This window comes from Protomyctophum parallelum (assembly GCF_964188405.1).
Source record: "Protomyctophum parallelum genome assembly, chromosome: 14".
Taxonomy (NCBI): Eukaryota; Metazoa; Chordata; class Actinopteri; order Myctophiformes; family Myctophidae; genus Protomyctophum; species Protomyctophum parallelum.
Genome location: NC_139709.1, coordinates 16169350 through 16195273, shown reverse-complemented (window position 1 = coordinate 16195273; position 25924 = coordinate 16169350). Strand labels below are relative to the sequence as shown.

Below are 25924 nucleotides of genomic sequence, written 5' to 3'. Positions count from 1 at the left end.
AAAAACAAAAGGTTAAAATCTTAAAATCAATTCTAAAACGGACAGGGAGCCAGTGGAGGGAGGTGAGGACTGGGGTGATATGGTCACGCATATTCGTGCCAGAGAGGAGGCCAGCGGCGGCGTTTTGTCCGAGCTGTAGACATCTAATTGCTGACAGGTCAATGCCTGCGCAAAGAGCATTACATGATTACAATAGTAGAGTCTTGATGATATGAAAGTGTGAATGACTCTCAAGGTCAGTACAGGGCAGATAGGTCTTTACCCTAGCCAGAAGCCTTAATGAATGAATGAATATGGTCAAAACAACACAAGTACACCCCAACATGAACATCATAACTAACTAAATATATAAAACACTTTATCGGTGCATTAAAAAGCAAACCCATAGTTAAGTGAAATTGATGATCTGGACTGATTATGAGGAGTTAAGGGCCCTCACTGCCTCAGGATATGTGCTGTTACGGAAATGAGTGGTTCTGGTCTTAACGTTGTAACCATTTTCCTGAAGGAAGTGGGACAAAAAGTGCATTGGCTGGATGAGAGGGGTTCCTGATTAATGACTTGGTGGGTCAAGATATCACACATTACATTATCATATTATGCAGCAGGCTCTCTAAATCAATTGACATTTTTCACTAGTGCCAGTTCTCTCTATGATTATTAATTGTGGAATCTGAAAAGCATGATGTATGATTATGCATGACTATATTTTTTGCATCCCCTCCCATGTTGCTACTTCACTCTGTGCGAACAACTGTTCCAGTGTTTTGACTGGATATAAACTGAGAAGGGGCCTGCATAAAACATTGGCAAGCCAAGGACAGAGATTTAAGCACAGATACTGTTAAATACAGATGCTTTACAGATACTGTTTATACATGCAGCTTGGTTTTTCCGGAAAAACATCTGCTTCACATAGGAAGCAAGGAGCAGGATATCAGAGCCCGAGACTAACAGTCTTGTCAATGTGTGGAGCTCAACTTTTGTTTCTTGATGAAAGCTGCCTGTGCCAGGCAGTAATAAGGGGAATTTTGCAGAGATTTCCATTTCATTTATTTGGAGATTGACCTTAAAACAGAGGCAGTGCAAGGATATTACAACTAGGCAAAGTGCAGCACGTTTAAGGGTCTCTCTCTCTCTCTCTCTCTCGTCATCTAGGCCTCTCAGAGGAAACTTCCCTTTTGACGCCGTGACCAAGCAGCTTTGTGATGTGGTTTGTGTTACCAGATTAAGCTGGTAGCAAAAGCAGTATCATCAATGGGGGTATTGTGGGTGTCTGTGGTATGACTTTTTTCTACGACTCTTCTAAGTTTAAGATAAGAGTTAATGGAGTATGTTGGTTTTCTAGGCAGGTGATATACCATGTTCATTCATTAGCATGTTATTGTGCATATTTTAGTTTATCAGTTTACATACTGTAGTGAACATGTGTATAAGGCAAAAAAAGGCCTTTCATCTATTCTAGGTTGCGAGAAATTGCCTTTTGTGGCCTATTTTACTGTACGTGTACACCAAAGGCCAAAGAGTAAATTTTCTGGTTCATAAGAACCAAAGAAAATCTCCTACTGCCCAGTAGTAACTATGCCATATTGACCTCTATTATTTCAGCTCTACTTACATATATACATACAGGGAGTGAAAACTAACTGAGCTATGGTAGCCACGTTGCTCATATAACAGTCCAGCCTCACAGCTCAGCCAAGACTATTGAGATGTCCAGCATTAGTCAGCAGTTTGGCTGAGCACCACTGAAATGTTTGCATACCGATACCAGTTCCAACACTGGTCTAACAGACTTTCAAATACCTTAACTTGCCGAATGACAAGGCATATTTCATACAAGTAAATGTGTTTTTCCTGAACATTTACAACAATGAAACCATGCTGAACTGATTTTTACAGTTCAAGCAACCCTTAATTAAAACTTTGCATTGGAAGTATACAACATCTCTAAGTTCTCCAAAATCCTTTACTCAATAATAATGCCAACAATCCAGTCCACACAGTACCAAGTTCTACCAACATCATTTGTTGATGCGAAGCCCTCGTGGCTGGGCAAGGCCAGTGAGGGGTCCAGCATTAGTCAGCAAATCGCCACCGTGCAGCATTATCATTCAGACAGCTGAGAGGGCCAGAGCGGCAGTAGGTGTGAAGAGACCAGTGTAAAGAGAGAGACCAGTGTTTGGGGAGGGGGGCCGGGACGCGGCGGGGGGATGCGGGTTGGGGTTAGGTATTAAAGCAGTGCGGAGGGCTCGAGAGCAGACCAGAAAACAAATGCTGACACGACTCCAATCAGTCCAATGTGTCCCAGAGACACAGCCAGGAGGGTGTGACTATAATTACAGAGGTATTTGGGCCTTTTGCCAGTTTGGCATTCGTGTCCAGTGTCCAGTGTTTCATGAGCAACTCTGGACTGCGTAAAGTGACTGCCGTTAACCTTGGCCTTTTTAGAGGCAAGATCAAAACAATCACTTTGACAGCCACTACAGTTCACAAAGACTGAAGCCGAGTACAGCTTGGCACGCAACCTACTTCTGAGTCTGACATATCTCTTTTATACATGCCAGACATTTGCTACATCAAACAAGACTGTGTCAAAAACACAGTATTATGGCTGAACCTTGTATGGGTAATGTGTGAAATTGTGGGCATTTGTTATAATGATATCAGTGTCTATAATGTGAATCCTTGGATATGAAACGCTCATCTGCAATTTTCCATAGTGGCCTCAGTAATATTTGTTGTACTGGAAGAAATAAAATAATAAATGTAGTTGTAAGAGCAACACTCATATCGTGGAATGTTTTATTTAATTTGAAAGAAAAATTATTAAAGACTCAATAATTTATGTAACTTTTCATGAATACAATTTCATTTTGTCCAATCTGAATGATGGTTGTATTTTGTCTCACTGCTCTTCTATTGAGAGAGACATTTAGTTCGTGTCAAAGGTCATGTCTCACCTAGACCCAGGATCTGACACGGATTTTGAGCTTATGCCTCTCAGCAAAGGGAGAGACGTTTTCACTCCTGCTCTGCTATAGTGGATTGTTAAAGTAACCAAATGTTGTATTTGAAATAATTAACAATGTTGTATAGTCATTTACGATGCAAGTTATCTCAAGGCACTTTTTCCAGGCAGCGGTAGAGCACTCTTTATGCGAGGACATAACAAAATAAGTAAATTAGTAAACCGGGGATGTCAATAGTTAAGAAATTATTCAATTAAACGTAACAGTTAACAATTAATCGAAAATTCGGCCGTTCTATCATTGTGAATTACATTCTGTGAATGTAAAAGTCTCCTGGTAGCCACAGAAACATTTCTGCTTTTGCATGTGATGCGAGACAAGACAGTGCACTTTTCATTTAATTCCTCATACAAAGATGCCATTTCCTGGCCCTGTATCTCAAATGGTCAAATAAATATTTGTAAATATAAATATAATATGCCTTTTGTATTATTTAGCAAAATGTAAATGTTTATATTAGACATTGAGGGAAATTAAGATTCTCTGATTTTTTTTAAACTGCGTTATCAACTAACCAGTTAATCGATCAATAAGGTTCTTATCAATTGACAATGATCAATTAATGAATTAATCGATAATTGACATCCCTAAAGTAAACAGTTTTTTGCTATGCTGCCCCATGTTCATACAGACTGAGCAATGGGGTAAACTATACAAATAATCGTTGATTGATGAGGCTTAATATAGCCATTACCAATCCAAAAAGAAATGTGCCTTGGCCGCTAGTCCGTCGTTAGGCCAACCTGTTGACCAATGCTGTGAATTCATCACGCAAGCTTCTTTCACATTATGAACTCTGTCCAAGTTATGAGATAAACCAGTTTGTTTCGCTATATTACAGCAGTTGAATGCATGTACATGCTTAAAGGCTGGTGTTCGACTTAATAGGCTGAACGGGTAGCGCACCTACAGTCAGAGCACGGTGGTCACATGAAGAGTGACTTAATAGGCTAAAATGTTAGCAATAAAATAAATCAGAAATAAATACAGAAATAAAGCATTCAAATTTGAATGCGATTATAGAGGAAGAACGGCAGCTCTGCAACATATGTAGTGACATTGAGGAGTGCTGAGTTACTGCTATCAGTGTCACCGCAGACACATCGACCAGACAAGTAGTACATGATGGTAATAGCTCATAGGTAAACAGCAACAGAGAAAAGAGCCGTGACAGTTGTGCAAGTCATGATGAGACAATGCACCTCACATTGCTTGTTGTACACAGATGCTGCAGCAGTAGTAAGAACACATGTAAAGGCCCAGGCCGTGGCGTAGCGGTCTGGGCACCGGACTGGTGATCCAGTCGCGGTGTGCCGCGGGTTCGACTCCCGGACCCGACACGGCCTTTGCCGCATGTCATCCCCCCATCTCTCTCCCGTTTCCTGTCAGCCTACTTTCTATCCCTTAAAAAAATCGATAAAGGCGTAAGCCGCAAAAAAATATCTTAAAAAAAAAAAAAAAAAAGAACACATGTAAAGGTTTCTAATATCCAGGAAAGAAACGTGGCGTGTGCATGCATCTTCTACCACACATGAAGTCCAGGAAAGAAACATGGTTTGTGCATGCACTCATGCATGCATAGGGATGGTCCTTGTTAACGACTAGCCTACAAATACACTGAGCATCTTTATCATTTGCATCTGCCGGTGTGGGCAGCATAACATTGTGGCAGAGTAGAAACGTTCGCACCAACTTGCAGGTACAGGTGCTCCTTTGAGAACTAGCCCAAAATAATTATGTACAGCCCTGTTAATAACTCATATTTTACTTTGTTTAGTTACTTGGGAAAGTAATAATACATAACTTAATAAAGCATTATTTGCATCCAGCACTGCTGCTTATAGGAATATAGGCCATTGATGATGAAAGTTTATGAACATATAATATATAATGACAAATATCTCACTCCAAGCTGTGTGTGTGTGCGTGTGTCAGCCACTGTCGGATAAGCAGAGACGAGGCATAGAACAACGCAGACTTACATATTTCAGCAAATTAGTCTGAAATATTCCAAATAAATATGTAGCCCATTGAGATATGGGGGTGGCATTGGCTGAGGAGGTAGAGCGGCCACTTGGGAAACAGAAGCCAGGCTCCCCCAGGGTTAGTGTCCAAGTGTCCTTGAGCTAGACACTGAACCCCTAATTGCTCCCGATGAGCAGGTTGGTGCCTTACATGGTTTCCTCTACCGTCAGATTGTGAGTGGGTGAATGTAATGCAGTGCACATTGTAAAGCACCTTCGATAAAGGCGCTATAAAAATGCACCATTTATATGCATGATTGACAACAAAAAAACCTGATCGATGCACACATTAAAAGTAGTTAGGTATAAGACATTTGGCCAATGTAATGACGAATACACCCTCATACAACAGGTTACTATATTTAACCAAATCAAATGAAGTTGAACAAAACAGTAAAACACAGATGAAGATCAGATGTCTTTGGAATCAGTGTAAAGGGTCCTCCTATGGAGATGCCTCAGTCTCAGAGAAGTCAGAGATGAGGGACACACCGGCGCACTGCTATTATTATAATATAAATCCTGGCTTCAGATTATAGCATAATCCCATCCCCAGTAGTGGCCTACCATAACTGTTAAGGCTACGTTCACAATTCTATGTTACTTGTAGACAGTAAACCATACTATTATGATTGTTTTAATTAAAATATATATGGATTACATATTGGTGCAATGGTGCTCATTACATTTTCGCTGGTGCTCCAAGTAAAAGATGGAGAAGGGGGAGAGACATTTGCGCTTGTATTGTATTGGTATGTCAGTGTCGCATGCCGAACATAGCTGATCTGCAAGCACACAATGCGCTGCGAGCCATGTTATTTTCGGTGCACGGGTAGCGCAAGTATATACAAGCATAGCCAGCGGAGGGAGGGGAAGGGTGGCTCGTGCATCATGTAGCCCATAGAGGCACAGACCACAGTGGCTCTGTGTGAGGAGAGCGAGTGCACGTAGTGCACGGTTTGTTTCATGTTGATTCTTACGCATTCCACATTGGCCTATTATATCATTGCTATATGTGTGTGTGGGAATCTCCTGCATTCAAGTGCAAAATTAGCAATAATCAATACAAATTCCTGCAGTCCCACGACAAAACCCAGGCGCTGAGTTATTACATTTTCCATCTTGTGCGGAAAAACTCAGTGATAGCATCAAGTGCGTACAGTATTATTAAAAGATTACCCAATTTAACCCAAATATGTTGGGTGTCAGAGAGGATGGTCCAACTGACTTAAATATTAATATGACAGTCTGACCATTTCACTGCCCGTTACGATTAGAAAATACTAGTATTGATACAGGTTAAGCAAATTACCAATGTGTATTGTGGCAAAATAGATCAACATATAGGACTGTCAAAAATGTGTCTTACAAATTGGCTTAATAAACAAACATGGGTGATATATATGTATATTAGTGTACATCAACTAAACATATATGTGTAGCATGATTAAATAATGGATAAAATAAAATATTTTACGTGGCAAATTGTTAAAAGATCCGAGAAACACTTGATCTTTTACAAAGTAGACTAGATTAAAAAAAAAAACAGACTGCTGGAAATGCTTCAATGCCTGGCTATCCAGCCAGCGGTCAGCACTTGTGGAACACCCCGATTATGTTCCTGTGTTTTACGTCTGCTGGTTGCCGAGCCTGACTGACAACAATGACAGACATTTGTCTGTAGTAGTAGCTGGTTTGTTGGTGGTGCATGTTGTTCCTGAGACCCAGCCCGAATACTTACAGGGGCACACGTCCTTGCGTGTGCACCACAGTTGTGGAAGAGAGATGTGGGCGGGGTGGGTTATGGTGGCAGTGGTGGAGTGCATGCATGGTGAGGTTGGGGGGGGGGGGGGGGGGGTAGTGAAGCTGGGAAACATGGAAGTATGGGCATGCGCACACACACACACACACACACACACACAGTAACCTGATCCACTGACTGCAGGATGGAACAGGGAGGGAGTTAGGCTAAGAATAGCAGTCAGCCTGACACACGGCGCAGAGAACACCAGCACTTCCAGCACCACCAGTGTGGCCGCAGTACGGCTTTACCACTGTACCGCCTGCTGTGCATACAATACACCTAAAGATATGCACTGTACACCATGTGGAAAATACATGTGATTCTTCCCTCTGGCCTCCCATGAGGCTTGCGCACGCACACCTATGTATAATGGCCGCACACAAAGAAACCAAGTCAAACTAGAAAAAGTGCCCTTCTGGGCACAGGTCTCCACCAGGTTATCCACAGATCCGTGCAGTTAGAGGTAAAAACACTTTTGGGCCAGTTATAGCGCCACCTTGAGGCTGAGTTGAAATTGTTCATGTGGCATTTCGTCCTCGGCCTAGTGGGAATGTGCGTGCACAATTTCACGGAAATCACGCGATGTGTTCATGATTTGCAGCATTTTGTTTGAAACTGAGCACTCCTGTGAACTTTGGAAGCCAATCTTAACCAATCAGGATGGAGTCTGAGAAATCTGAAAGACCCGTTTCGTTGAATGGCTCTAGAGAGACTGTGTACTAATTTGCGTGATGTTTGGACAAAATCTGTAGGTGTACTGTGAAAAAACTTGTTTTGCACAAAGCGGCCTCCTGGTGGCGCTATAACAGGCCGTTCTGGAAAGTTTGGGGCAGAGGTTCATGGTTGGCATCCAGGGAGTGTGTGTGCAAAATTTGGCATCGACCGGGTTAACGGTGGCTGAGATTAGCTGGTCACGGACGGACGGACGGACGGACGGACACACGGACGGACGGACGGAGTGCAAAACATACTCTCCCCATGCCTTCGGCTGGTGGAGACAATAAAAGCACAGGATGCATCAACTGCAGCTCAATATTACACAAGGAAGGAACAGCTGTAAATAACGCCAGCTGAGGTTCTGGAATCTAGCGTAAGCTACGCCACGTTCTCCCCTCCCTCTTACAAAGGGACGGGGAGTGAGGATGGATCGTCTAATGGGCTCAAGGAGACACACTACGTTGGCTGCGACAGTAAACAGCAGGTCACGTGGCCACGGTGCTGTGTACCATCAGGCTGCTAGAAATGATGGGGGAAGTCTCTCAGCTGTACTCCCACCCACCGCTCAGCCACCTCCTCCTCCTCAGACCCCCTAATGAGCAGCAGGACAAAGCCAGGAGGCAAATCCTGATTATTGAGACTGGAGAAGAGAGGCGAAGAGACAATAACCTAGCAAAAAGACCCACGCATCATAAGCGTGCACGCACACGCACACACACAGGCTGCAGACATCCATGCATACATTGACTGCACACCCGACACACACATATGTGTGTACACCAAATCTGATTCTGCACCATGCCCTAGAACTGTCTACTCAAATTATTTTTGCTGCAGGGAAAATGCTGGGGGGTGGGGTCCCATGCTTTAACATGTGGTCAGTAATCCCAATGTCTGTGTAGCAACATGGAGGTGACAGAGGGAAATCAACTGGACTCGCGCCTGGCCCTGCAGTGGCATTACACCATACGTAGCTGTAGCATACTAGCATGAACTCAATGCCTTGTCCGAATATCACGTGACTAGAGAAGAAAATCATATACATACATACATTATAACAAAATACAACTAAAACTAAATTACTATATATATATACACACACACACACACACACAAAAGAAAATAAGCATACATTGTATTGCACTTGACAAGGGAGCTTTAGCTGACACTGTAGTCTCAAAAGTCTTTTAAAATAATAATGGCATTATTGTCTTCTTCTCAAGTCACCGTAATAGAAATGTCTGATTTGGTCAAGCTGGTTTTGGACTCATTTTGACATGGACAAACAAAAAGTGACACATTATGCCCTGGGGCATCTGCTCACCTCTCACTAGCCTAACCCCTTGACAGACTAAACACGAAGGCCCTAACAGTAACCACCATGTCTGGCCTTCGTTACACTCATTTGTTAGGACTGCATATCCCAGACAGCCATTTTGCTAGGAAGAGATGCTCAGCTCCAACCTTTGAGTCAGTGTGAGAAATAAATAGGTTTAAATTTACTAACTGGAAACAATGTCTCAGCACAGGCCTCAACACTGATACACACTTTTTAAGTTTGCCAGTAAGCAAGGGAGAGAAATAGCAAGATAGAGACAGCGTGTAAGGAGGCAGAGAGGAAGAAATAAGAGAACGAGAGTTACGAGACAGAGAGAGATGGAGTGTGAAAGAGATGGTGTGTGTGTGTGTGTGTGTGTGTGTGTGAGAGAGAGAGAGAGGGCGGGGGGGGGTGTTAAAGAATCAGAGAAAGAAAATGGGTGAGGGAACGGGGAGAGTCAGTGAGAGCCTTAAGAACCCTATCACCACCATTATGAATGTAGGTTAATGATCAGATACCCAAGTAGTGGACGAGAACAATGAAGCCTTTACTGTTGAATATGGGTTTAAACGGAGGTGGGGGGGGGGGGGGGGTCAGGCCAAAGGTTAAGACCTAGGCGTGGGTCTTGCTCTGCACAGACGGTCCTCAGATTTCAACCGCAGCGCCAGACTCACATGAGCAGCGTGACAGACAAAGCGCTGAGGATTTCAAGGCTAGATAAGGCTAGACAAGCAACAGCAATGCCTACACTGTGAAATCCTAATTAACACAAGTGTATAAATGTAACCAAAGGGTTCATTTGGTTCAGAGTTACAAATGAGTAGAATAATAACACTGAGGATTTTACTGTCCTTGGGTATAGAAAGATGAAGTGATAGAAAAAGTATCTTGAAGGGATCGTTTCACAGCATCATCAGACTCTGCTTGATTTCAAAGTAGTTTGCTGATTTATTTACATTTTTTTGTGGACAACCAACATTGCTGCATTACTTGAGAAAGACATTTTGATTGAGAGAGCATTTGAAAAAACATTTTGCTCATTTTATGATCAGGTACCATTTTTAAACGTCTTCAGACCATGACAGGATTTATAATACACAGACACTACTAACAATTCCCAAAGCAAAGCAGCAGGGAATAGCAGGCGCGTGTGCGGGATCCGTTTATACCATAGGAACAAAGATGACAACCAAAAATCAAAGCTGGTCAAACCCTTTAGTTGTGCCTGGTACTTTTCCCTCATATATGAACTCATGTGAAATTAAAATCAATCATTTCAAGGTAATTTTCCCCATTCTATGCCTGGCTTTTCAACTCTTTGCTTCTTAACGTGGCCAAGTAAAAGATGAAGGCAATTCTAAAGCCGTGAAGTCTGAGAAGAAGCTACGCGACCAAAAAGCAGAAATGCGTCTGCGGCTATGAGGGTGTTACAACCACATGGGGATCCCCGGCTATTAGGTTCCATTGGATCAAACTAGCACAGGCCTTGGTCTGAAGTGCAGAGTAAACTACAGGGAAATGTTGTGTCACTTTTCATTATGACATTCAAGACATGACGCAGTGTGCACCTGTCACATTCTATCAGCCATCATGAGGCGTCGATCCGATCATAGGCTCGGCTCTGCACATGGCCCTCCATGCAGTGACCTAAAGCCCCACATGGACATAGCTTATGCCTGCATCAGCCACTTTGCTAAAGGCCCACTGCCTGACTGGAGTGGAATGTGATCATATTTGAAATATATATATCAATGGCCAATTAACTGTTCATCTTTAAGATGAATATTTTGTTTATTTTGAAGTCCAGCTCAGAAGAGGACATTAGGGCAAGCCAACGCAGAATGGTTGACATGCTTATTTTCAACCTTAAAGGACTACTTAACCACTTTTCAACCTGCCTTCATATAATTGGTCCTCGCTAATGTTCATGATAAAATACCACAATTTCTTTCTACTCTGTGTCTCATGGGAGGGCTGTGGGCACTTCAGACACACGTCCACCAGTGACATCATCAATGGCAGGGTTTCCTGCACAATGATGTTGGCATGGCGCTGCGCCATGCTTGAAATAAATTGCGCCATGCCAAGCTTCCAAAGAAATATATATAGTGAGGGGGATAGTGAATCATAGTGTGTGTGATATGAAATGTCCAGTACCTCCCCAGTGCCTCCCCCAGTGCCACCCCAGTGTCTGCCCAGTGTCCGCCAAGTGCCTCCCCAGTGTCTCCCCAGTGTCTCCCCAGTGCCTCCCCAGTGTCTTCCCAATGCCTCCCCAGTCCCCAGTGCTTCCCCATGTCTCCCCAGTGCCTCCCCAGTGCCTCCCCAGTGCCCCCCCAGTGCCTCCCCAGTGTCTTCCCAATGCCTCCCCAGTGTCTCCCTGTGTCTCCCCAGTGCCTCCCCAGTGCCCCACCAGTGCCTCCCCAGTGCCTTCCCAGTGCCTGCCCAGTGTCCCCCCATGTCTCCCCATGTCTCCCCAGTGCCTCCCCAGTGCCCCCCCAGTGCCTCCCCAGTGCCCCTGCAGTGCCTCCCCAGTGTCCCCCAGTGTCTCCAATAGCAATACAAGAGCAATAATACAAATTAATCTTAATTTATTAATCAAATTCATTAATTCATTATTCAAAATGTTCGCCGTGCGGCCATGGGCCGTGCGCCAGAAGGTGCCCCCGCGCCCAGCACCATGCCAAGGCCTCTTCCTGCAGGAAACACTGAATGGTGAATCGAAGCTAATAAAAACGGCAGGCTTTCTATTCGTGAAAAGTTGCAATACGATAATGGAAGCCATCGTACTCATGATAATAAAAATCTAAATATATATATATATTTTAATCTTGTTTAAAAAATCTACCTAACGATGATGTGGACAGGTTTCTGAACTGCCCACAGCCCTCCGATGAGACAGACTGAGTAGAAACAAGAAATGATGATGTAGTCATATTATAGAGCGTCGCAGTCCCGCCCCCTTTCATGACGACGTCAGGCCCAGGAAATAGTTCCCAATGCATTTTTCCCATAGACATTTCAAAACGTATGTATTTAAAGACCATACAGTATAAGCGTTGTACAAAGCCAACTCTTGTCGTGACAAATCATGACAACAAACAATATTTTGGACCAAACAAATAATTACAAAGAAGAAAAACAACAAAAATGTGTTGTAACCTGTTTTCTTCTTCTCTCTAATTATTTGTTCAGCCCGGAAAATTGTGTTTGTTGTCATGATTTGTCACGACAAGAGTTGGCTTTGTCCGCGGCGTAAACGACTTTAAATAAATACTTTGAGATATGAATATGATGCACTGTGAGCTTGTAGAAAGGCTATTTTTACCATTTTATTTTTTATTCATGTGGTGAAGAGAAAAGTGGTGAAGTGGTCCTTTAACGAAGGAATAGCCTTCATATATAAGATTAAGATCCTTGATCAACTAACTGAGTATTATACCATGGGAATGAGATTAATGGAACCAGATGTGTTCCGCTTCCAGTAAGCTACAGTGCTTTTGATATTGAGAATCTATTAAACATAAACAATAGGCTAAAGTAATTAGTACAAGTAAGACGCGCAAACGCGTGAAGCGAACGCAGCTCGTGTGTGTGTGGTTGTGTGTGTGTGTGCTACAGCTGCGCCCTGTGTGTGTGTGTGTGTGTGTGTGTGTGCGTGCGTGCGTGCCACAGCTGCGCCCTCTGGTGGCGGGCCGGTGGTGTAACAGCGTGACACCACACAGCGTGACACACACACACACAGACACTCAGCCCCTGCTGTCATAGTAAGTGGCTCACTGCGTTCGCAATCATCACATACACTAGTGTAGGTATTGGTAACCGAATAAATGCACTGATGAAATGTATGCCTGTCTTCTCAATATACACTAGCATTGAACCTTTTCTAAAATAGCTTCTAAGAAGAAATTGTACTTTGTATCAATGGTGCCATGACTGTTTTAATGTTGTTACCATCTCTCTTCCCTGAATAAAAACAGAACAGTAACTAGTAGGCCACTAGGCCTAGACTAACGTAATGGTGCTATAAACTAAGGACTGCTGATTGGAGGCTGCAACTCATTCTCAACAACAAACATTTCCAGTCAATCAATCTTTCACAGTTAAAGTGATGCATCATGTGGCAGCAGGGCTAAGCACCCTTCATTACAATGAGTGTGTTGCATTGCTAGCTCATGCATTTTACAATATTGCTCTGCATACTCCTGTACATGTAAACACTATGTCCTACTGTCCCTGCTATTGCAACAGCCGATGTAAGCCCATGTCCTGATTATTACTAACCCAGATATGATAAGCTTGGACAAGCAGACATTAGGCAGACATACTGATGCATGCACGTAAACTTATCCCATTTATCATCAGGTTTTCATGACTTGTGTAGTTAATGTTTACATTGTAGAACAATCAAAATGTCTTGTAAATTCCTGCCAAACAGAGTATTCTAAATTTGACCTTAGCTGACATGTTTACTTGGTGATGCAACGGAGATGGGACTATCACAATATTATTGCATTGTACAGTATGGAAGAAGGAAACATCAAGATCTGGCCTGAATTGCGTTGACGTCATCCCAATATAATTTACACCAAAACATTATGGCACAGTTGAAGTTTAACAACTATCATTTTGATTGGAATAATGGAACAATTTTTAACACTTTTACGACAAACTACGTTTTAAGGCAATGGCAGAAATCACAAAACCCACACAACTGTAAATGTTATAAACCAAACTTGACCCCTTTCTGCAAATCTGCTCCAAAAATACAAGGATACAGTAAAGGCACATGGTGTTCCAAATAATAAAGTCACATCATAACAGGGATTAAACAAAGAGTCATTTGCCCACTTCCTTCATGAGCAAATTCTTTTTTAACCTATTTAGGAACAGGATGGTCATTGGTCATCCTCTCAGGTCTGCATGAAAGCATTGTCATTGGTCACTAAAAGTGCAAAAGTAAACAGGATATGACCGCATTCTTTGCCACTGGTAAAATGAGAGCATCCTATTCCCAGGCAATTAAAGGGATTGTGACATTAAAAAAAAGGTTTTGGAATTGTTCTTGTTTTTTTTAGGTTTTCTAATCTCAATTGCACCCAAAAAACATGAACTTTTAACATTCAGTAGATTTTCTGTGATCTGGGGTTTTCTGGCTCAAACAGGTGCTCTGATTTGCCGGCAGTAAGTGACATCACTTACTGCAAATCCCATATATGTCAATGGGATTTGCCAGCAGATGTCACTGTTTCACTGCGTTGCCTGTTTTCATTGTAGCTCAAAAGGCCCAAAAAACCCCAAAGAAAACTTCAGACCACAGAAAATCCACTGAATGTTCAAATTTCAGGTTTTTTTTTGTGTAATTGAGGTCATAAAACCTAAAATAAAAAATAAAAATAAAAGAAAATGAATGTCATAAAACCTTTAAGAATGCAAACCTTGGACCGGCAGACCCATCGTCAAAATCATCAATTATCAATGCAGCCAATCTCCTCATTCAGAAAAACTCACTTCTGGGCCTTAAACAGCCACTTAACAGATAAACAGCCTGGCCTTTTCCCCTCTCACTCATGTTTGCTTGGAATTTACACCCTGCATTCAAACGGCCATAGGAGCCAAGCTCTCGGAAAGCACATGATTGGTTATCGAGTCAACATCAGTATGACTAGGGGTGGGTCCCGAAACTCGGGACCAAGTATGTACCGAACCGAACGTGCCTGGGTACCGGGTACCCATTACAATAATTCAATTTCGGTTCTCTCTATCGGTTCTCACAGACACGCGGTCACACGCTATTTATTTATTTTCTACCCTTTTAATAGAAGCGCAGGGAACAGAGCTGATCTACAAGTGGGCTTGTGGCTTGCAGAGGCGGGGCTATTTCTCTGCATGGAGTTGTCGAGGAGTGTAGAGACAGAGAGACGCGCGGTGCAGAGAAGCATTGAAGCAACATAATTATTAAAGTTTCTTAAACGTAATTTTCAAGTGAAGTTTATGGGAGGAAACTTTTAAGAAAAAACTTTCACTGCATGATCATGCATGTGCGCTGCACAGCATTGAATCAACATCAACCCACCTCGGATGCGTGTGTGTGTGTGTGTCTGTGTGTGTGATCACGGCGTAGGGTCCAGACTCCGGGGGCTCAATTAGTTTAGACTCTAAATTAACAGTTTGACTGCGGAAAACGATTTACCAGACTTTTAATCAACCCCCCTTCACTGCCGAGATTGTTGTATTACCTTTAGAGCATACGCTGAATTATTTGGGCTTTTAATCCGCGAAAATCGAGCGAAAAAAGCTTCCCCCGTTTGTTATGAACGGCCGGACCACCCGCCATCTTGGTACACCCGGAAGACGCAGCACAGGAGCCTCCTCCATGAGGCGTTGAACCCCATTCGTTTGCATTGGCCTCAATTTCCCAGAAGCCCTAGCAGCCCACAGCATGTGACGATTTCCGGTTTCATCATCCAAACAGATGCATCTACTCTCTTTCTCCGCGGCGAAGAAGGATTTTCTATTTCTTTTTTACATTGCGGCGGAATAAACACATAAAACAAAAGTCGCGTATGTCCGATATGGCAGCGACATTAACCTGGAGTAATCCATTCAAAGCACGGAAACTGTTAATTAAACTAAACTCTAATTAACTTTAGAGCTTGCAGTCGAACTGTCGAAGAGAGGTGGCGAAAAAACAAGAAAAACAACAAATGATAGCCTACTCTGGCAGCATGCACATTTCTGCAAGCCGCCTTTGTTTTCAATGATCCCACCATTCGCACGTCGGCAAAGCCGTTCTCACCTATCGGCTGGAGATGCCCCCCCCCCATTAGCGATGCTAATTTGTGTGTGTGTGTGCGTGTGTGTGTGTGTGTGTGTTGCTCTCAGATCTCAGACATGCTTTTATTTGTCATTGTCAGTAGTTAGTAGTAAGAGAAGTAGCCTACAACACTATTGTCCTGGGTAAATACAGAATAGATATATTATATTTAAAATAATCACTATATTATCCACAAATGGCTCAATAAAGGAGAGGATGTTACACTATTCATTGTACATTATATATATACTCAAATTGACATTGAGCTTTTTTGTTAAATAAACATTTGACCTCTTATTTAAGTTATTTTATACCATTTTGGAACCGAAATAGGGAACCGTTAAGAACCGGAATCGATAAGCAGAACCGGAATCGGTACCGGTCTCGAAAAAATCCTAACGATACCCATCCCTAAGTATGACCCGCAGCCGTTACACACTGAGACACGGCACTCTCGCTGACTGTCAACGTACTAAACAAAACAACGCTCTCCGCACAGAGTCTTCTGCTGGCAATGCTCACATACGTTGTGTAATCAGCAGGCTCCACCCTCTACCCTCCACGCACACACAGACACACTTGCTGGGCCTCTCAGAGACGCAGATACATACTGGCCTGCCAAACTCAACTGCAGATATGCCTGGGCCTTGCTAGAGGCACTTCATATCATGAACAGAACTTGTGCTTTCACAATCTTATTTGAACTGCAACGCACTAGAAAAGGTGGCCAATCCTCTAGAATTCAAGGGGGAAGTCATACAGTGCAGATTTTCCAAGCTACAGCCCTGCCTGGAATTAGGGCGAGTAATAAGATTTTTTTTTCCTTGGTCACTTTTGTCAGGGATTTAAAAAAGAATAATAATTTCCTATAAGACAGTTACCAGAACCTGATCTTCCCCTTCTGCATATAATCCTGTTCAAGCAGCTCTAAATGACACCAAAATGTTGTGTGTTATGGTTCACAATAATCACTGACAGCAGTTTTACATTTCAAAGTTGTCCCAGTACTGGCCTTGTTGGCTGAGAGTCAAACTACAACTAACCGTTGAAGGGGCTTTCCCTAAAAGATAAAGGACAGATATGGTACTCAAAACAAAGAAAAGTAGAACTTGGTTGTAACATCATGCCATCTTACAACCACATAAGCCGTCTTACAACAACTGGCTTTCACTTCAACAATACTGACGCAATTGCGAAACAGGATTGCCTACTGGTTGGAAAAGGTCAAAAGTTCAATACCCACAACAGTCAAATATCCTGAATCAAAACACAGAACCCCACATGCTCAATCACTGCATGTCTCTCTGCAAGTCTCTTAAAAGCTGCAGCTGAGGTCTTAGAATGTAAATGCAAAACATTTGAGAATACAGTGCTCATATGAAGCTGGGAAATTGTGGAAATACCTTAGTTTTAAAAAACAACCTAGGAAAACGATGCCTACACACTAAGATCAGGCAAAGATAGACTAGGCCTAGCTATGACAGCCAAATCTGCCCAAACATATCATTGCTGGGTAGGCAGGGCCTCTCATGGGAAAAAGTCTCGAGCACAAAGGGCACCGTCCATTAGAGAAACACTATGACTCATTCTTATCGTGAATCACATGAAAAAAGACCAACATTGAGTTAGACAGGGCTCACACAGGACTCAGGAGGAAATGTACTCTCTTGTCAACCATGCAACGGAGGCTACCATATTATGAGGTATTCTACACACCCATTTCTCTTAACGAGAGGTTGTGTTGTCCAGATTGTATATGGAAGTTGCCAATACTTTCCATTAGTCTGTTTGTACATGTCATACCCCTTTCAAGAGTCAACATTAACAAATCCAAACCTTGCATCATATTATATAAATGCTTTCTTACTCGAAATTTCCAGCAATGAGTGTATTATCTTTACTTAATGTGAAATGCACAAATGTAACATGCATTTATGATAATATCAATGAAATGTTTTTCTTTGGATATGCACCCGATGTCAAAACTGTAAAAGTGTCAAGTCATGTTGAAAACTCCAGAACATAAAAATAGAAGCATTGTCATTTATACTCGCTGCTCCCTTAAGAGGGACATCAATCTTTTCAAAGAAAGGCACATGTCTTTGAGCACCCGAAGTCTCCAAACAGACACTAAGATATAACACAAAAAAGCAGCAGATTACTCATAATACGCTTTGGTATCCATGTTCCAGCTCTATTACACTTTAAAGCATAGTATGGAGTCCATACTGTACTCTTGACAGCTAAGAAGCTTACAGCTTGCCAGGCTGGCTACTACGATATAGCATGGTATGTTTTTCATTCAGTTATGTTGAAGCAAAGACCTGACCCACAGGGTGGTCACACACACACTCAAGTAATATTTTTAATTATATATACGGTGTGTGTATATATATTAGTTAATTAGTTAAATGGTAGTGTTTGATATGGCTTTACTCATGCATTTCAATGAATGTAATATTTGATTTGATCATGTCATCCAATTTTGCATAGAAAATGCTGCACATACCACATGTAACGTCAGAACTGGTCAGTATCCATTAGAAGGTGTCTGCTGCCAGTGAAAGTACGAAAGGTCAAATATTGTGTAGAATTTATTTAAATTCATGCAATACTCTTCAAGTGTTACACGTTGCACAGTAGCGCATGTCATAGTTATCGTCAGTAGTTCTCAGACTGGATTTAACACATTAATGAATTAGTCCCACAAGCGTTTCATTCTAATGTTAGATGTGCGCTGCCCTTTCATGTGCCAACACATGTGCTAGTGACAGCTGAAGTGCCTTCTCTATCCAGGGCCACGATCCTGTTGGATTCATCTAAAGCTTGGTGATTTGACTCTAGGTTAAATTCATCCAATGCATGCAATATTCATGACTGCTGGTCGCCACAAATCCTCTAATATCGATATCAGAACATGTGGCACATTACGGTTGAAATGATCTACATTACAGTATATACATTTCAGTTAAGTTTGATTTTAGTTTGTGATATGCGCTGCAATGAAAATTTGTATAAACTAGGCCAATGCCCGTTGGGAACAATTTGAAGATTTTCGGTTCTGACAACAGACTTCCCATTAGTTCCCAATAAGCACAACAACAACAACACACCCTCATATACTCTGTGATACACACACCAAATTTGAAGTTCATGGTCCTCAAGTCATGATCGGCTATTATTAGTGTTAGCAGTTAGCTCTCGCTGTTTATCTTTCGCCAGAAATGTTAACATGTCAGGAGCGAGGCGTTACAAAATCACAAATGACATCCGAACCTTGGATGGATGCCGATCACCAAGGACAGCATTCGTATTTTTAGAGTTTGAAGATCCTACTTTGAACGGAGGTCTATGGGGGCCGTGTGCAAAGATCCTGATGCTGGAGGTGACGGAGGCATTGCCTAACAACCGGGCCAATGTTGTTAACACAGGGTTATTTAATCCATTAAATCAGAGCGCCCAGCGATGTAGCCAAAACAGTGCCGACTAGTGACGGGACCGCGATGGGCCGTCTAACACATCTTTGCTTAGAATTGGATGGAATGATTTAGATCCAAGAGTTAGATTTTCGGTCTCATCAGCTAAAATGGGGGAGACATTTTCGATGACGTCCCAACCGGAAATGACATTGAATGTTGCGCAACAGACGCTCCCAGCCTGTGGAGCGACGCGATCAATAAATCTCCGTCCTTTTATTAATCTCCGTCCTGAGTGCTGGGCGTTACTAATTGATTGAACAGAGAACTCCGTCCTAACATCCTTGCCACTCGGGGTGTTAAAAGCTGATTTCCGATATACAAAAATATCCGTAGCTGGCATATAACGTCCCATAGGCGGGGGGGTACGGATAATTACGTAGTTGGCAAAAAGAGTTAATTTATGGTCTGCACCAAAATGTGTCGATCTGCAAACTGCACAAGTGTTTGTGCATGAGACGGGCATGAACCAACTGTGGTTCACATCTCACTAACTGGCAGCTCGCCTCTCGTCGAACATAGTCTCCCGTCATCATGCTATGAAAATCACTGTTTTGATGAATAACAAATTGTAATAATAGGACTGTATACCTAATCAGAAATAAGTTAGTTAGTCTTAACCGGCTTTTTATTGGGGTTTCATTCACGCTCAAGCACAATAGATAATAAATATTTAGATAATCAGCTTATTTTGGCAAGCAATCGTGCTAAACGTTAAAGTAGGCTATAGCCTTCTTTCACGTATAATGACAAACAAGTGAATTTATAAAGATCAATAAATAGCCTCAAGACCAAAGGCTAATAAAACTTTGCAAGGATATTATAAAAGCCCTTTCTATTGAACAATTGCTCATTCACCTTTGCAGAGGTAAAAAGAATATACGATCATTTTCATCAAAGCTTTATTACTGAGGTCTGATGATTCCGTCCTTTGGATATACATACACCCTCCACTGTTCCACTACATCGGATTTGGAAATGGAGTAAATAGACATGGCAAGGATTCAACCATCCATACCGAACCAGAGCTTGCCTTTATTTATTATTGAGGGGGAATTTCATCCACCGTTTCCTCATCAAATGGTAATACTTAGTAGGCTATTGTGTGTGGTGTTCATGTGATGAATATACAGTACCCTACATAGTTTTAAATTTATACCACAACATAATGTAGGCACATCTGTGCCCAGCTACATTAAAGCATGATAGTTTATTCTCATCATTATGTGAAACTTTGGTTGAGTCGGCCAACACGTCCAGCTCTAAATGCAACTAAACTGACAATTATATATATATATATATATATATATATATATATATATATATATATATATATATATATATATATATATATATATATACATACATACATAAGGTATGCGCCATGCGGTCTAGTCTAACTTGGACTCAGGGGGGTGGACGCCTCTGCCTTGCATAGTCCCCAGTGAATAGGCAGTTTGCCCTTCACTGGTAACCCCATTTTTGAATTAATTTTAAATATATGAAGGTATTGCGGGCAGTGATTTTTACAAAAAAGACCCCCTTTTAAAATACACATACACACATACCTACATACATACATTTCAGAAGTTTTAGCAGTTTTTAAGGACCCACTTTTAGGCCAGTGCACCAGAGCAAACTCTTGCCTTTTTTTAAACCCTACCCATTGTAACCAAATACATACATACGTACATACATACATACATACATACACACAAAAAGGGAACTCCTGCACATGTGAAAAACCCTGTGGGAGGTGCACGTCTAGTTAATAGCAGGCATAGACTTCAAAGAGATAAACCTTCCAAGGAAGGTACTGCACACTCCACTCCAGGGAACAAAGACAGACAACTTACTGCATCATCAACTTATTTATTAGCCCGATGTCGTGCTAATAAATAAGTTGATGATGCAATTGTTAGTCATGTTTGTGGAGTGCCCTGTCTTAGAGCTGCATAGTTTAGTAAACAACTTATGTTTGTATATTATGAGCAGAACGCTTGTAAAGTTGTCATGCATTGCAGAAGGATGTTTTGTTTTTGAGGATTTAATATTTTCACAATAGGTAATTGGCTAGGTCTATATTTTATTTTTGTATGTTAAGACAATTACTGTACTGCACCGGTATGTTGGAGTGATTATATGCACTTCACATGAAACAATAAAAAAGGAGTTTGTATCGGACTGATGAAAAAGTCACCATGTGTAATAATATAGAAAATTGTGAACCATCGAGATGTACCATACAACAGGTGAATTATAATTAAATTGTGAGGCCTATCAAGATTGACCCATTTCATTTGGAGTAGACCAACAATTTGTATTTAATGGATCTTGCATCTATATTCTAGATTACATCTGGATGATATTTATCCATATTCAATTGTCAATAAATGTGTTGACGATGGCCAGATAGAAATCCAAATGACCCCCTTGCCAGTACTTAAATTGAGGAATTGTTCTTCCTCAATGAACTATTTAACCGTCCCACCTGTTGATTTGCGGTTTTGTAGATATGGTACATGTTCCTGAAATCACCCCAAGCCTCTCGGTAGCATTTACACCTGGACTTTTTATGCACTGCAATCAATTTGCTATCTGATCAGCAAATACATGAATGCCAGGTCACGGTGTACAGAATACAATAACCACAGAGGCCAAGAGATTATGGTCAGTGAAAAATGTCTATAAACAATGTATTGTGCCTGGCTTGATGGTATGCCTACATCAGAGTGAAACCTCTGCATCACACCGATAGCCAAGAAGACAAACAGCTGGTAATCATCATGAAAAACAGGAAGATACATAGTCAGTCTACAGTGCACAATGCACAGTGATTTGCATTTATGAGTTTGTTACTTCTATGGTTTCCCTAGCAAACTAAATTTGGTATAGTAAAAGAACCACAAAACCCTGGCTGTGTGAAAAAGAAGATACTAGAGTTGAACGATTTGCTAGCATTTGACTTTAACAAGAACGTTAATATCTATTTCTGGAGGTAGCTAGCTGCCTCCATTATATAATATCTTTCTTCTAAGCCAGAACACATTTTAAAATTAAATAAGGTTCATATTCAAATTGCTTGAGGCTAGTTTGACATTTGATATTGATTTTGGTAAGATTTATTTTGTGACTGCAGGTTCATTACGATTTTGTACATCACGGCTAGAGTAAGCTACCCATTTATGACTGCTGGTTTTCTGACAAATATTGGCCTTTTATGCTGCAAAACAGTACCACTATCCAGAAAAGCCACATCTGATAAGAAGGCCCATTAAAAGCACTGCCTGATGACCATACAACCACAAGGAGCAACATAATTGGAAAAGCAAACAAATACTATTAAACCTGGCAACAGAAATATTTCTCTCTTTGCTCATTTGACTGACACATTGGAAATAACCCGTAGTCCGTAAAGCATACATACCGTATGACATTACTCAAACTTCTAGCTGTATCACACACAGGGTTACTGGGTTTACCTCAATCTATGGCTTTAATACTAAAGGCCATGCATCTCAAATAACGTACATTGTGTATGGGCTGCAATGCTGTATGCTATACCAAGATGTTAAGAGGGCAACACACACACGCACGCAAACACGAGAATGTTAATAAATGTGTCTTGGTAACAATCCTAACCATTCACTAAAAGTATGGCCTTTCTAACAGAGTTTAGAAGAAAAGAAGAAAAGGTTTGTGCAAAATCTTAAAAGATTAAGCTTTCAGTGTCTTGTGAGCAGGACTGAGTTCTAGCTAGGTCCTTTTGCCAACTAACTACTGGCATCTGTTTTCTGCTGGTTAGTGAGAATTTTAACAGTCACTTTCACTTTATTACAAAACAGCTTGATTTGTAGATCCTGACCAAAGTAGATCTACAAAGATCTACCTGCATTTAGCCAATCACTGTCATATTTCTCTCCCTGTATCCAACTATAAATTGCACAATGTATTTTATGCATGTTCTTGTATATTTAAATTAATCTTAAGTCAGAAGCCAGGTCCATAATTTTAATGTGACAGATAACAGTTCTTTGTATGTGCTTTCAACAACACATTTCAGATGTCACTAAAACCTAAGTGTGAGTAGTGCTGCACAATTAATCGAAAAAAGATCGCAATCAAGATTCAGTCACCTATGCGATCTCATTGCTAAATTTGAGCAAAATCATATAGCACTCGTCGGCTGTCCAATTAATTTTATTTACCCTTTTTGCTACAAGACAGCCACAGTAGTTGGCTCCAGCCTTCAGGTGCCACATTTTGAATGTAGTACTACTATGTTCAACAACTACAGACTAAAGACAAAAAAAATACATGGAAAAAATTAGAATTGTGTGAGAATTGTGATCTCAATTTTGTCTTTGTCAAGTCTGCAGCATGTAGATTTACATATTTCACCTAAAAATCAACTATAATATGGACAGATGTACTCTTTCCTGCTCCATTAGTGGCAGTAAAAGTTGCAGCATTTGACATTGATTTAAAAGGTTTGCAATGCTATTTCAAATGTGACTGTGTGTATTGTTCTTTCTGCTTTGGCAATGTAAACGTATGTTTTCTCATGCCAATAAAGCCCTTTGTGTGTGTGTGTGTGTGTGTGTGTGTGTGTGTGTGTGTGTGTGTGTGTGTGTGTGTGTGTGTGTGAGAGAGAGAAGATATATATATATATATATGCGAACTAAATAGTGTATTTTAATATATATGTGTATATATTCCTTGATCTAATCCTTGGTCTAATAATCTGTAATATAGAGCAGAAAGTATAATGTTTGTATACAATTGAAAGCTTCCTATGTGAACAGTGCATAAGGCAAGGAGGTGGTGTTTCAGGTTATGTTGCATGGGGTTGCATGGTTGTGCAGAGAGGACGGCCATGTAAAACAGACTGCTTTTGTATCGAGCAGCAAGCAACACACCCCCCTAAAACCCTCGCGCTATGGTGTCACACGAGCTACGGTTCGCAGGCGCACGAGATCCCATTTATTCAAGCTGAAACTGTTTAATTGCTGGAGGACTAAATTGCATGTTTTGTTTTTCTTCATCCGAATCATAATGACGGATTATTGTCCGTGGTGGAACATTTTGAGGCATAAAGCAAACGGGAATGTGTCGTTTTAAGAAAACACCCACCAGCACATGTAAATGACGTTTTTAAAAAACGCTGCTTTCTGGCAGACAAGACAGTGTCTCATGTTGACGGGCATAACGTCAAATGAAAACGAGGCGGAACGTTTTAATTACACCAAATTTAACAGGAGAACAACAGACCCCGCGTTCAAACAAAAGCCCCGATTGCAGCCCCTTCTCTCTCCCACTGCCCTTACAACGTCCCCCCTCCTCCCAGGCAGGCAGCAGCCAGCTAAAGCTATAGCTTCTAAGCTAGCAGGAGAACCCACCATCCAATCCCACCGGACCAGACTGTTCATTTAACTCCCGAGAACGTACAAATGTCACCAGATGGACCAGGGGGGTCCGTCTGGTCACATTTGCACCCGCTCGGCATTAAACACGGATTAATTAGAGACTCTAAATGTGTATAACGCACGTGGCACACAACTATAATACACCACAACCCCACGCAACAACACAACACAACATTCCATTTACGTCAAAGTTAGCGCACACACACAGCCAGTCAGGCTAGCACATTCGCTAGCTTCCTCCTGCCTCACTCGCTAGCCCGGATGCTAACTGGGATTTTTCTTCTCTTCCCCCTACTTAGCTAAACCTAGCTGGTCTATGATATCCAAATATATCGCAGCAAAACCTTTAAATATTCACAAGAAAAGAAGGCTTACCTTTAATTTGACCTATATGAGGTTCCCGCCAAGTCATTCGGACGCGGCTGTTAAACTAGTGAATACTGCGCAATATAAATATGGAGCTGTTTAGGTAGGGGGTTTGTGTTGTTGCTAAAATGTTGGACGTTTATAACCGTAGCCTACGGCTGTGTGACGTCTGTTCGCTGCTGCTTTGAAAACATCATTCCGTCGTTCGCTTCGCTCTCGTCTCCGAGAGAAAAGCCCCAGCAGCAGCAAAACACGCGAGCCGCGGCTCCCATTGGCCGAACGCGGGTCACGCGGTCCTTGGCTGTGAGTGACGATGAGCCCCATCCCCATTAAAAAGACTCGAGGAGAACCGATTCGCGTTTACTTTGTACGTTTGCGCATCCGCTCTTGGGGCGGACGCGGAAACGGCCGATGTAACTGCGTGTGTATATAACATGTATATGACGACGCAACGTGACATTACTCCGTTTACAAAATGCCGTACCCCGTCTAACTGTATGCACTTTCCCCAACTGTTCAAAAGTGATTATTATATTTTGAGACTGCTTTGGCAATGTAAACGTATGTTTTCTCAGGCCAATAAAGCTAATTTGAATTGAATTGTGTGCGGAGGGGGGGATCGCCGGATACAGTAGGGCGGGCTCTCAACCGGATCGGAGCATCCGAAACCCCATGCTTTCCGTGACGCGAGGTTTTTAATCCCCCTCACTGCCACACACCGACCGACCGTCGAGGTCTATCTACGTCTCCGGAATGGACATGGTGTGTATGTGTCAAAAAACATAAAAGTCTCCTTTAGGTCTAGGCGTAGTGTGGTGCAACTTCACCTCCGTGGTCGAGAACACTATCGGTTCTATAATAGCCGACAGGATGGTGTCTTATAATCATCTGATGGTGAGTATTTAAACCAGTTTGTGGCTGGAAGGAAGAGAGACGTTATGAAGCAG

At 41.8% G+C, this 25924-nt stretch overlaps 1 protein-coding gene across 2 annotated transcripts in view; it reads right to left on the bottom strand.

Annotated features, from left to right (window-relative positions):
* Positions 1-25179, bottom strand: part of ankrd12 (ankyrin repeat domain 12) — a 49848-nt gene extending 24669 nt beyond the window's left edge. For both annotated transcript variants that reach the window (XM_083781029.1, XM_083781030.1), the window contains exon 1: positions 24987-25179. The gene's annotated coding sequence lies outside the window, so the exon portion shown is untranslated. The remainder of the gene's footprint in view (positions 1-24986) is intronic.
* Positions 25180-25924: the final 745 nt, after the last annotated feature.